The sequence below is a fragment of the Cavia porcellus genome, unplaced genomic scaffold (genome assembly GCF_034190915.1).
Source record: "Cavia porcellus strain 051 isolate PalLab524CR breed Dunkin Hartley unplaced genomic scaffold, mCavPor4.1 scaffold_15, whole genome shotgun sequence".
NCBI classification, from domain to species: Eukaryota; Metazoa; Chordata; class Mammalia; order Rodentia; family Caviidae; genus Cavia; species Cavia porcellus.
Window position 1 is genome coordinate 51,887,030 of NW_026947498.1, and position 14,917 is coordinate 51,901,946.

Genomic DNA, 14,917 nt, shown 5'->3' on the forward strand with positions numbered 1-14,917 from the left:
TTTTAAAACTTAAGTAAACATGGGGTTTGATTGTCTTTACAATTATAATCAAAAGATTACTTCATGTAGAACACTTGCTGAGGCCTGTTTTCCAAAAAGTTCTATAGCAAATTTTTAGCCAAAACTTGATGTTGTAAGTATAAAATTGATTTTTAGAGAGGTGATGTTACTTATCTCATTAAAAAATAAAACACAGTCCCAGATCTGACTTCATTTACTCCACAAAATTTATATTATAACTTTTGTGAATGTGAAGTTAGTAATAAAATGATATTGTAGTTTATTACTTCCAAAATTATGGATATATAATTAGAGGCCAGTTTTCTGGGGGTTTTTCCCTGTGTGACAGCTAAGTTCTTAGGACTTTCCTCTAAGAATTTTCATGTTATATAATTATACAGGGAAGCAGTGTACTAAGGCAAATTGAGTCAAGGATTAATTGATGAGAAATCTGATTCCTGGCCATTACAAAATATAACGAGTCCAGGAATATATCCTTTATTTTATTGTGACTTAGTACTTTTCTTCTTTTATTACTTTTTTATTTTAAACAGAAATACTAATAAATAACAAAAAAAAATTAAAACAGGTTAGTAGGAGAGTAGCAAAGATCAATACATTGCATATTGTTATATTCACAGTGTCATTCAGGATACAAGATATAGGCATGAAACATTGTCTAGAAAATTACTAGTACAAAGCTTTCTCCTAATAAACCCAGGGAAACCAGGTGTATAACTATTTTACTATATTGTGTTTATATTTCCCTTTCCTCCTTTTTTCCTTTCCCCTTTCTCTCATTGCAGTTTTTGTTTTCTTTTAAAACACTTTCTTCCTTGTTCACAATACATATTGTACATTTTGGATCTTGTTGACTCTTTTAGGCTCTCACACTAGTGAGGTAAAAAGACATTTACATATGTGGATGTGGTTTATTTCACTAATGTATATGGTCTTGAGTTGCATCCATTTACCTGTAAGAGCCTTGTGTTTATTCATTTTTATAGCTGACTCGTATTTCACTGTACACAAATATCACATTTTTTTATCCATTCTGCAGTTGATGGGCATTTGGGTTGTTTCCAAGATTTAACTATTACAAATTGTGTTGCTATAAACTTGGGCGCACATATATCGCTGTGATATGATGTTTTCAGTTCTTCTGGGAAAATACCCAGAAGGAGAAGACCTGGGTTGAATGCGACCTCTAGTCCTAGTTTGGTTTGTTTGTTTTTTGGTCTGAGTTTTTTGAGGCATCTCCACACTGATTTAAACAGTGGTTGTACAGTCTACACTCCCACTAACAGTTGAGAAACCTTTCTTTTTCACACCACATTTGTTATTGGTTGATTTCTTGGTGATAGCTATTTTTTTCTGGAGATGGAATTTCAGTATTCTTTTAATTTGTATTTTTCAAATTCCCAGTAAAGTTGAAAATTTTTAAGACATTTGCCATTTGTATTTCTTTATCTGAGAAATTCACATTCATCTCAGACGTGCATTTTTGAATTGGGGAGGTCTGGGTTGTTTTTTTTTTTAATTCTTAATATGATTTAGGAAGAAATGTTTTGTCTGTCGGGAAGTTCTCTAAAATTTTTCCCCATTCTGTGAGTTTTCATTCTATGGGTGATTTCTTTTGATTTGACAGATTAAAAAAGTATTAAAAAATACTTTTTAATAAGATGAGATCTCAGTTGTTGATTCTTTGAGATAATTCCTGTGCAATATGTGCTTTGTTCATGAACTCTATGCTAGCCCCTAGGTCTTCGAGATTTCTACCTACATTGTCTTCCAGCAAATTTAGTGTTTCTGTTTTAATATTTAGATCTTTGATCCATTTTGACTTTATTTTAGTGCACGGTGACAGACATGTGTCTAGCTTTAGTCTTTGGCATCTGGAAAGCCGATTTTTCCAGCACCATTTATTGAAGAGGCTATCTTCCAGTGAAGATATTTGGCCCTTTTGTCAAAGATAAGGAAGTAAGGGTCTTTTTAGTTGTGTCTTCTAACCTGTTTCATTGATCCTCAGGTCTGGGTTTTCTGGGGATTTTTGTTTGTTTGTTTGTTTTTGTTTTTTTGCCAATATCATGCTGATAAATCACAGTAGCTTTGTGGTATAATTTCAATTCTGGGATTATGTTGCCTCCTGCCTTGCCTCTGCAACACAGAATTACCTTTTCTATTTTAGGTCTTTTCTGGTTCCAGATGAATTTTAGGAATGATTTCTCTCAATCTGTGAGATATACGAATGACATTTTGATTGGAATTGTATTTAATCTGTATAACAATCTTGGGATAATGGCCATTTTAACCATGGTCGTTCTTTCTATCCATGAACAAGGGATGTCTTTCCATCTTCTGATATTCCATTTGATCTCCTTTTTCAGAATACTGTAATTTTCAATGTATAGATCTTTTCAATCCATTGTTTAGATTGATTCCTAGTATTTCTTTCTTTTTTTTTGCATGTTGTTGTGAAAGCTGTTGTTTCCCTAATTTTTCTTGCAGTGAGTTTATTGGTGTACAGGAATGCCATTGATTTTTGAATGTTGACTTTACTGCTGAATTTGCTTATTAACTCTAGTAGTCTTTTGGTTTAGTTTTTGGGTTTTTTACATAGACCATCATGTCATCTACAAATAATGATAATTTAACTTCTTCCTCTCCTATCACTATTCCTTTTATTTCTCTCTCTTGTCTAATTGCAATGGATAATATTTCCAGAACTACACTGAATAAGAGATGTGATAGTGGACATCCTTGTCTTGTTTCTGATTGTAGGTTGAAAGCTTTCAGTTTTTGTCCATTTAATAAGATGTTGGCTATTACTTTATCATATATGGCTTTTATCATATTGAAGCAAAGACAATCTATTCTGATGTCCCATAAGGTTTTCATAACCAATGCATGTTGGTCTTTATCAAATGCTTTTTCTGATTCTATCAAAATGATCATTTGATTTCTGACTTTGTTGATATAATATATTGTTTATTGATTTGCGTATTTCATAGCATTCCTAAATTCCTGGTATGAATTATGCGTGGTCGTTGTGTATAATCTTCTTGATGATTTCCTGCAATCTGTTTGCTAGTATTTGATTTGGGATTTTCACATCTATGTTTTAAGGAGACTGGCCTGTAGTTCTCTGTTTTGGGTGGGTGGTTTTTTTTTTTTTTTTTTTTTTTTTTTTTTTGTTACTGTTGTCAGAGTAATACTTGCCTCCAGGAATGAATTAGGGATAATTCCTTCCCTTTCAATTTCATTAAAGATTTTGAGGAGTATTGGCATTATATCTTCTCTAAATTTTTTGTAAAATGCATTGATTAATCTATCAGAACCTGGGCTTTTATTTGTTGGTAAGTTTTCAGTTATGTTTTCTATTTCATCAACTGATACTAGACTCAAAATTTTATATTTTCTTGATTCAGCTTTGGTATTTCATACATTTCTGGATATCTGTCCATTTCTTCTGTGTTTTCCAGTGTATTGAGATTTTCAAGTAAGTATTGGTGGTCTTCTAAATTTCTGTAGTGATTTCACCATTTTCATTCCTCATTGCATGAATTTGAGGGTTTTTTTTTTTCTTTCTTTGATAAGACTGACTAGGTATTTTTCAATTTTGTTTATTCTTTTTTTTACTTTAAAGGGAGTAAAACAGAACAGTAAAGTAAACAAAACCAACCAGTGATAGGACAATAGGAACTCCATAATCATTACTATATTGCGTAATCTTATCCTGTAGTTGCTCAGGCCAGTCCCAGGCTAGCAAAGTCAATCAAATAACTTAAATGTCAGGTTGCTTCCTTGCTTCAGTTACTGTCCTCTCAAAAGTGTCATGTCCGGTTGCTTACTGGTGGAGGCGGAGGTGTGAGGAGGGAGGTGGGGGAAGCGTCCTTGGTACTTCTCCCCAGCCCCCAGGGCCTCTGTGGCACACAGAGAGTTTGCAGTATCACTGCTTCTCCTGGGTGGGAAGGTCTCCTCCACACCCAGGGAGCTGACAGCTTCCTCGCTACCTCTGCCCAGGCACCAGGGCCTCTGGCAGCACCTAGGAAGGCTCCATGGCTTCCTTCCTGCTTCTCCCTGTCTGGCAGGGCCACCACCCCTGGTTTTCTTATTTTTGCTAGATTCCTGAATTATCTCTCTCCATGAGATGCAAGTATCAGTTGAGATCCTAAGCATGTCCACGGGAGCTACCAACCTCCTCCTCTTCCTTGTGTTGCTATACTTCAGGGTCTGGGCACCAAATCTGGAAAGGTTCTTTCTATGCTGCTCATCACTCTGACATTTTCCCAGAAGTTCAGTTTTGTTTATTCTTTCAAGGAACTAACTTTTCAAATCATTAACTCTTTGTATTATTTTTCTAGTCTCAATTATGTTAATTTCTGCTCTGATCATTATGATTTCCTCCTTTTTATGAGGTTTGGGCTTGATTTGCTCTTCTTTTTCTATAAGGTTAAGTATAGCATTAGGCTGTGTATTTGTGGTTTTTTAAAATTTTATTTAAAGAAAGACTAAGCAAAACAGAAATCAGGTAGAAATAATACATACGTTCAGAGAAAAAAATAAACAGAAATCACTAGTTGATGTTTACATATTGTCGTTTTACAAATAGTTGTTCAAGGTACAAGAGTGGAACATATAAAGTGGGAATTCAAACAGTGAGACTGCAAACAGTTCTGTTCAACTGTCCAACAAAAACTTAGTAACATGGTTTGTATATTTGTGTTTTCCTGATGTGTGAATTCACTGCTATACATTTCCCTCTTAGGACTGCTTTTATTGTGTCCCGTGGGTTCCAGTATATTGTATCTGCATTTTCATGTCCTTGTGGATATTTTTAAATTTCTTGTTTAGTTTTATCTATGACTTATCGGTTGTTCAGGAGGAGGGTGTTATTTAATTTTCATGTGTTTATATTGTTTCTGTGGTTTGTTTTGCCATTAATTGCCAATTTCAGTGCACTATGGTCACATTATATGCTGGAATAATTTCAATACATCTGCATTTACTTTAGCATGTTCTTTAGGCTAATATATGGTGTTATAGTCAGAGTTGTACACAGAGAACAATTAGGATCAAGACATGGAGTTTATAATATTATTTTTATAATGATCACCAGGAGTTAACACAGGAAAATGCAGGAAACCTATCTGCAACACCAAAAACATAGATTATTTAGTTAAGAGCATAAACCCCACGGCAATGTCCCACATGACTCCAGATAAAAACCCAGAGCTCAGGACAGTGCCTCCCACAAGTCCAACTGGAGGTCCAGAGCCCACAAGAAGGACTCACACCAGTCTCTTTTACAGATCTGTGCCGGGAAGACCCAAAGGTCAGCAGTGGAAGCCAGAAAGTCTATGCTAGCAGGGTGAAGGAGCTGTGCTGGTGAGATGAGGCTTCTACGCTGGAGCCGAGAAGTCACACTCACAACAAAGACCAGGGATGTCCTGAAAGACACCACAGCTATCCTCAGCGACACAGAGGCCCAGAGCTCCTCTGATAACAAGCACAGTCTGGTACGTGCCAGGAAGCAACGTGATAAGTTCATCCTGGAGACTAAGAAGCACACGTCTTCTCCTCCAGAGCCAGGAAGCAATGCTCGATGTGAAGACCAAAGCTTTTCCAGGAGAACCAACAGCTCAGACAGCAACTCATAGGAGAACCCACAATGCCTCCTTAAGGCCTCAACCCTCAACACCTCCCTTCTTCTCCACCTATTTATCCTGGCAACTTTCCTTAGGTAGAGCATCTTCGCTCAATGCCATGCTGATGTAATCCAGCTGGCGTTAAATTGACCACCAGTTCCATAACATATGGTCTACTTTAGAGACCATCCCTTGTGCAGCTGAGAAGAATGTATGTTCTAATGTTGCTAGTTGGAACACTATGAATGTCTACTAAATCCATTAGTTCATGTATGATTCAGTTCTGTTATTTCCTTTATGATTTTTTTGGTCTAGCTGATCTATTTCTTTGTGACAATGGGGTATTAAGGTCCCCTGTTACAATTATGTTATTATTTTGAGTTTTCAGGTCTATTAATGTTTGTCTAATGTAGTTTGGTGCTCCTATATTTGATGTGTATATATTTATGATTATTTCTTCCCCTTGAATTTTCCCCTAACAAGTTTGTAGTGATCTTCTTTATCTCTTTTGATCAGTCTTGGTTTTAAGTTGACATTGTCTTCAAAGAGTACAGATATCGCTGCTTTTTTCTGGGTTCCTGTTGCATGGAGTTTTCCATCCTTTGACTTTCAGTTATGAGTTTCTTTTTGAGTTAAATGTGTTTTTTGTATGCAGCATGTGGTTGGATTTTATTTCTTGATCCACTCTGCCAATCTACTTCTTTTTATTGAAGTAAATTGAGGCCATTGACACTGATGGTTATAACTGATATGTATTGGCTTAACTTTGTCATGTTATATTCTTGTGGTTGGTTTCTTGCTCTGTCCTTTCTGTTGTGATTCTGGGAATTATGATAATTTTTAATTATATCTAGAATAACTTTCAGTACTCTTTTTAGGGTTGGCTTTGTGGACATGAATTTCTTCAGTTGTTCTTTGTTGTGGAATTATCTCATTTCTCCATTAATTTTGAAAGATGGTTTTTCTAGGCTAAATCAGTCTGGGTTGGAAGTTATGTTCTTTCAGGGTTTGAAATACATCACTCCAAGCTCTTTTTGACCTGAGGGTTTATGTTGAGAAGTCTGCTGTGATACCTTATGGGCTTTCCTTAATAGGTGATCTGTTTCTTTTCTCTAACAATTTTTGATAGTCTCTTTCTATGATAAATTCCTGTGACCTTGATTATTATATCTGGATATAGATTTATTTTGGTTATGGCTGTCTGGAATTCTTATGCTTCACTTATCTGTGTGTCAGCTTCTATTTCCATGCTTGGAAAATGTTCTGATATTATTTCTGAAAATAGATTTTTTTGTTGTTGTTGTGTTGTTCTGCTTTTTACATTGACATCTATCAATCTTAATTTGCTTTTCTTTGCATCATTCTGGAGTATTGAATTGTTATTTTATGGTTCCTTGTCATTTTAAGAGCTCTTTCCTTTCATTATCTTTAGCTGTGATCCTCTCTTCAAGGTATGAAAGTCTATCTCCAGTTTCACTTACGTGGTTTTTGCAGGTTTCAATTGAATTTTTAATTTCCTGGATAAGTTTCCATCATTTTCCTACCCTCCCATATATTTTGGTCTGTATCCACTCTAGCTATGCCGAGCAATGCCTTCATTAAAGTACTCATTTTTTTAATGTGAGAAATTATTTCTGATCTAATTTCCTCTTTGCCTCATGGATTTATTTATTATTTTACTTCCTAACTTTTCAGAAATTTTAGATATATGTCTCCTGTACTTGCTCCAGATAGGCTGTGTAGTGGTTGACTGACTGTGTCAACTTGAGACATTTAGAAGCTTAACTAAATGGGTTTAGTGATTCTATAACCATCAGCCTGCTGGTGTGGACTTGAACAAGACACAGGGTGAATCCCAGACCTTGGATTGAATCCTTCGGCCTCCAGTGTGTCTCCAGTGTGTAGATACCCTCTGCACGCTTCCTCATCCGACTCTGTGGCTGACCATCATAAACAAATGTTATTGTTTCTGTATATCTTGTGTTATAGCTGTTCTCTCTAGTAAAACCCTGATTAATACAGGCTGGGTGGCTGACATACCATTTTGATTTTTGGTCTTGTCATTTTCACCTCTTAGTTCATAGTCTAGTCTTTTCAATCTTACTAGTCTTATCTGTCCATTGTGTCCATCTTAGTCAGTGCCCTACTGTGTGGTTGATGTTCAACCAGTTGCCAGGTCCCACAGTGTAGGGGTAGGATCAATCATCTCATTTCCTCCTGTGAGTCCAGCTCAGTGAGTCCTTGTTTTTTCATGGGCTGACTAGCCTATACTCTACCTGGCATGCAGAGTTCCTGCAGTTTGGGGGTAGGGATCTCTGAGACTCCCACTGGTCCACTTATGTCTTCTTGTGTGGGGACTCAATTTTATTAATTCTTTCAAAGAACCAACTTTTTGATTTGTTGATTCTTGAATTTTTAAAAATTCTCAATTGCATTAAGTTCTTCTCTTTATAATTTTATCCCATTTATGAGCTTTGGGTTTGATTTGTTCTTTTTCTAGAAGCTTGAGGCTCAATATAAAGTTATTTATTTGAGCTCATTCTGTTTTCCCCATGTGAGAGTTTATCACTATGTATTTCCTTCTCAGGACTGCTTTCATTGCATCCCATAAGTTTCAGTGTGTTGTAATATATATGATGTTTAATTCTATGTTTAATTTCCTCTGTGACCCGTTGGTTATTTGGAAGTATGTTGTTTAATTTCTGTGTGTTTGTGTAGTTTTTGTGATTTCTTTTGTTGTATATTTCCAGTTTCACTGTGCTATGGTCAGATAGTGAGCAAGAAATGATTTCAATTCCTTTACATTTACTTACACATGTTTTATGGGTTAGCATATAGTCTGTTTTGGAGAATATTCTGTGTGCAGCTGAGAATGTACATTTTGATGTTTTGGGGTGGAGCACTGTATACATCTACCAACTCTATTTGTTCACAGGATGGGTTTAAGACTGACATTTCTTTGTTGACTTTTTGTTTAATTGATCTAACTCTTCGTGAGAGTGGAATATTAAGATCCTCCACTACAATTGTGTTAGTGCTTATTTGGTTTTTCAGAGACCTGATGTATTTCTTTGTGGGGTACATTGTCATACTTCAGTGCATGTGTATGAAGTATAATACAAGTCATGATAATAAGTACTTCTGTCTCTTTAAACACGGATCATGATTTTTATGTGTTAAGAATTTGGCACTCTTCTGGTCATCATCAAATATATCATAGATTATTTTATCCAAGATAACCTACTATGGTAAAGAACAGTCAGAAGTAATTCTTCTACTCTGTGTCTCAATATCCCTTACCAAACTTCCTTTTATTGTCCTTTTTCCTTGTTCTTAGTCTCTAGTGACCAGAATTCCATTGCATTTTCCTAGATTAACTAAATTGTCTACAAATGAGTAAGAACATGTGTTGTTTATCTTTCTGTGTCTGGCTTATTTCAGTTAACATAATGACCCCCAGGTCTATGCATGCTGCTACAAATTACATGGTTTCTTCCTTTTATGATTGAATGATATTCCATTGGTATATATACCATGTTTTCTTTATTCTTTGATTCTGTATTTTAACTGTTGTGAATGTTTCAATAAACATGAGAGTTGCAAGTATCTTTTGGTGTGATGATCTCCTATTCTTTGGTTATATATCTAGCAACAGAATTGTGGAGTGATATGGTAGTCTTATTTTCAGTCTTTGAAGGCTCTCTATCCTGTTATCCATAATAACCACACTAGTTTATATTCCTACCAACTATTTATGAGTTCTCTTTTTGCTATACCATCACTAATATGTTACTTTTTATTACTTTGATAACAGCCAGAAATGCAGTTCTCTGATGATTAGTTTGAGGATTTTTTTCCCATGTACTATTGGCTATTTTTGTGTCTTCGAGAATCACTATTTCATTCATTTCCCTGTTTTTTAATTAGACTGTGAGTTCAGGTTTTTGAATGCTAAATAGAATATTCAAATATCATCTTTTGTCTGGACAAGTAGTTTCAAGTATTTTCTCATTCTGTAGATTCTGTTAATTCTGTTGTTTTCTTTGCTATGGAAAATAATCTTAGTTTGATATATTTGCATTTGTCTATTTTTGCTTTTGTTTTCTGTGACTTTGAAGTCCTATATACAAAATTAACTTGAACATTAAGCTCTGATAAGTCTACTTTGTAATTTGGTGGTTTTCTTCTAACACACTGACCCATCACAAGGAAAATGAATTTGAATCTCTTTATTGATATTGAAATGATTAATCAAGTGTGAAGTGCTCAATCACTTCAGATTTTTTCCAGGTGTAATGGAAGTGTGTGATCTTTCAAAACAGTAAGTGCTTATTGCCATCTTCAACTTCAAATAAATTTAATTTAAGGGGTTAATATTACAAAGGACTGACAAGTCATGCACTGAAGTGGTAGAAGTCTGTTCAGATGAAAACTGCCTGGTCTTCTCAAGGCACTGAAATGATGATGAGAGGAGTAAGTATCCTTACAAGTCATTAATGTGAAAAGCAAAGTGTATTTAAGCTGAATTGCAGTGTCTTTACCATGACAAGCACATAACCTCTTAGAGATCAGCAGCACGGGTGCAAAAGTGCCTCCATGCCCACACTGTGATGCTCACAAATGAAACAGATTTGTTTTATTTAAACAGTAATAATACTTATTTTCCCTGTCTCTATTAGTTTTTCACAGAATCAAGCAATTGGGTCACTTTTCATTTGCTGAGAAAGGATAGGCTGTAAAGTATGATTTTCTTTCCTCCTTTCTAATAAAGATTAAATTGATTAGAAAATAGGTATTCATATTCATTGGAAATAGCTAGCTAAAAGATCCACAATAATAAACCACTTTGCAATACAGATTGCTTATCTCATCTATACTTTCAGGCTGCTTATCAGAATTTGTAGTACAGCATTCAGCTTCAATTATGTGATCCTGTTTTCTTTATATAATGGTACTGACCAATTACTAAATATTGTTGAAAAAACACTGATAAATAAACATACATTTATTTTTCTGGGTCATACCTGGTGCTATATGCAGTCATGATGCTAGGTGAAATCACTTGTTTTAAATTTTTTGTCTTACCAATGAAATGATTGCTTAAATCTTGCCTGTTTTTAGGACAAATTTTTATAGCTAATGTGTAAAATGGGACTGATTAATAAATCATAAATCTAGCTCTTGTCAATTATTGAGCAGTCCAAGAAAATGAATTTATACGCTTTGGCTTATAAATTGTCTCGATGTGCAAAGGGAGGATATCAAGTGTAATGAATGTACTTCACAAGAGTTTTAAGATATACAGCATTTGAAACAAAATCTACACTTTCCCAATGCCAAAGTGCTATATAAATATTTAATTATGTTAGTACTGATTAAAATGCCCAGTAGAGATACATTAGTCTTGCTCTAGACATTTATTCTCCCTTATTTTGCAAGAATTTCCAGATAAACACATTTCACATTGCTCTTGATTAAACATTTATATAAATAAATGCCTTAGCACTGCTATTTTTGGTTCATGTTTAAATAGCCTAAGGCCTAGGCACTTGTGGTTAAAAATCTCTGTGAAAATACCTTTCATCTTACATTGGAATGGTTCTGTAGGAATACTGGCTCTTTATCAGGATAATTTCAGGATACTCATTGATGTTTTAGCTAAATTGCTGCTCTCTATTTCATTTTGTGCCTATCATACTTTGTTCATAAACAAACCAACTATCAAGGTGTGAATGGTTTACCAAGACAGACGTACCCATAAAGAAAGGAGAGTTTTACTGATGTTCAGCCCTTCAGTCTTGGCTGGTAGAGGAGAGGGTTTCTGCTATAGAAGATTTGGTGGTCAACCTTTATTTGCAGGTTGAGGCTTGGGCAGAACTGAGTTTACCAAGGAAGAAGCATTTTTGGAGAAGTAAAATAGACCTGCCCAGTGCAAAACACCTTCCTGGAGAACTTCTCCTCATGGCTCTCTGATTAGATAATTTTTAGAAACTAAGAAAATCAGACAAGTCCATTTAAAATGAGATATTTTAGTTGACAGTTTATCAAACATTTTGGACCTGATAGATGCTAACACGGTAAATTGATGTTTGTTTTGGAATTACTGCTTTTGATTATTGATTCTCTTGTTCCTGTCACCTGCATTTTAATTCCTCCTCCCCTGTACACTGTATCCTGGGCATGGCCAGGTCTCCATCTCAGGATCTCAGGGGAGAGAGCATGAAATATCTACTCTTTTCTATCACTCTTCCTCATTCTTAGGCTTCTGCTTCCTCAGGTTTGGGAAATGGCGTGAAGAAGATCCTATAGTAGTGTGTCCTTGATTTTCTGCTTCATTTGTGATGTGGATTTCTGAATGTAGACCTTATCACTCATGTCAAATGCATGTTCTTCTCTAACTTGACTCTCTTGTGTCTGGTCAAGCTACATAAATCCCAGAGCTCTAGCAAGTAGCCCTCCTGGTTTTTGTTGAGATAGTTCAAGGCCCAGCTGCAATGACAGGGCCCTTTTGTTCCTGGGGATCATGATGTATTTGTCCTCCCAGTGGTGGCAATCTCTCAGCTGGATCATGACTGACTGTTGTATAGTTTTTCTGCTTAAATACAGATGCAAGATGGTGAAGTCTAGTGCATATATACATAATGGCATAAGATGCCAGTTTCATGGTTAGCTTTCTCTTGGAGTTATCATTACTTGACTGAGGAGATGGAATCAACATACAAATTTCTCGGCCCTCTTTCGTGTCTCCCAGGTTAAACTTTGAGCCTTCAGTCCTGCATAATGCATTCTGCCTTAGCCATGTGTGAGTCCTACAGACATTTACTAGAGGCCTTCTTCAGAATGTGGAATCACTTAGTTATCAAGTGTTCTTTTCAGAGTTGGGATTTTAGTCTCTTTCCAGGAATAAAGAAAAAGTATTCTTCAGTATCTTCCCACATTGTGTTTGTGAGACCTAAAGGGACCCACTATTTATGCTATTTTTCTGTATAATCTAAGGGCAAATTATTGTTTGTACCTGCATGAGCTTTTAAACTTGAAAGTAGCTCTTGAGGAATTCAAACTGCCCTTAACAATTCCCCTAGCTCACCTCTTTCTAATGTGCACTTTGCAGTAGGCTTTGAACAGCAGACAGGAGTGGAGGTGCAGTGGGGATACAAGCACCATGTCTAGAAGACTGTGGACTTGGCTGGCACGATGTGCTGCTTCTTGAGATTCACGTTGTCCTCAGTTCAACAGAAACTTTCTGTTCACTGTTAAGACTACTCTGACCACACCTGACGATGTGAAAGAATAGTACAAATCAGACATGCTTCTCCTTGCTGTCAATTGTGAAGATGAAAGAGTGTCAGGTTTTCTGGGTGGGGTGTATCACACATGCCACAACTAGCTGTTACCACTGAAAGCTCTGCCAGGTTCGCCACCACAGGTCTATGGTAATGATAGTTATCTCTTATTAAGCATTTGCTCAGGCACTACTCTATTAAGTCATTGGGTCCTTTGATTAACCTTATTGTAGACATAGTTGCTATCCTTATTTTACACAAGAGGAGATTAAAGCACAGAAAGAACACTTTTCTAAGATCACAAAGCTTGGAAATGGCAGAGGTGGATATTGCCATTGGCTGCTGAAAGCATCAGTTCATTTATTGGAAACTTATTTGTGTGTATTTGTGCTGGGCTCCAAACAGAGGAGACCAAGATACGGGAGGAAAAGGGAATGTTTTAACAAAGAGAAACTAAGATGTGATAGAGGGTACATGTATGGACTCCACAGAAAGAATGCAGAGTATGTACTGAAAACATAAACTAATTAAAAAAGAAAACCAAAACCAAACCACCGCCGAAAACTCAAAAGCAGACAGCTTTCTCTGCAAACCTAGGAGGCAAGTGTTACAAGGGTGCTGTGTGACACAAAGACACCATCCTCAGCTTCACGTATAGGACAAGACAGCAAGTGTTTGACAGAGGTGGTTCTGGAGCTGAATTTTAATAATAAAGATTTTTCCAGGCTAGAAAAGCAGAAGGAAAGAGGTATGTAGCAGAATGACCATGAACTGACGGGGAAATTTGGACAACTGAAAGCCAAGCAGAAATGAAGAGCGGCTGGTGCGGGGGAGAAGTGTAACGAAGTATGCAGATTGGAGTCCATCTTTCTGAGAGGACAAGGCGCTTGCAGAAGAGGTAAGAACTCTTAAGGATTAGATCTTAAGAACTATAGGATTAGGCCAATTTTGCATGTTTGCAGCTGATAATCTGAGTAACCCTTTTGAAGAGACCTATGTAAAATAATCACCTTAGTTATGTACCTACCACCTTGTTTTGAAATTCTTTTTTTAGATTTTTTTTTTTTTTTTTTTTTTTTTTTTTTGTGGTTTTCGTTTTTATCAGTACCGGGGATCGAACTCACAACTGCCTGCTTGCAAGACAGGCACTTATGCCGCTGAGCTAAATCCACAGCCCCTCTTGTTTTGAAATTCTGTATTATTGTTTTGGGCAGTTATTGTCTCTGTTGTTTTTTGTTTTTCTTGTGTTTTGCTTTGTTTTTCCAACACAGAAAAGATAGATGTACATGTATAGGCTTATACATGCCTAGAACTTCTATAGAACTTACAAGAAATGATTGTATCATGTTTAACAGTATGAACAGCTACTTTTAAAAAATAAGACATTATGGTAGCCATTGCTGATTTTGTTTTGTTCTGAAGACCAATAGTGCTTTTATTCTTTTTTGACTTGGTTTAGTCTATTTTCTATTATTTGATTTCAACATGTAAAGGTATGGACAGCTATTTCGAAGCGAACAAGAGACATTATGGTAGCCAGTGTTGACTTTCCTGTCAGGCTCTGAAGGCTGGTAATGCTTTCATTCTTGTTTTGATCAGTTTCATACTGTTTTGTTTCATCTGAATTCAGTGTGTGAAGATATAGGTAACTATTTTCAGAATAGGAGACACTGTGGTAGCCACAGTTGATTTCCTGTTGTCTTGTCTTGAAATCCTGTGTTGCTTGTGTTGTTTTGATCTTTGTGGTTTATTTTCTTTAAAATTAAAAAAAGGGGGTAACATTACAGTCGAACTTCAGAAACTCCACCCTTCCTTGCTTTAGAGTGATGGAAGCCAATTCCAGGCAATTTAAAATTCCAGGGGACCCATAATTCAATGCCCTAAGATACATGGTGGTAGGGATGAAAACTCAGCAAAAATAATCAGCTAATTATGAGTTATTTTCCAGTTTCTCTTTAGAACTCAGAGGACATAAAGCATGCCAAT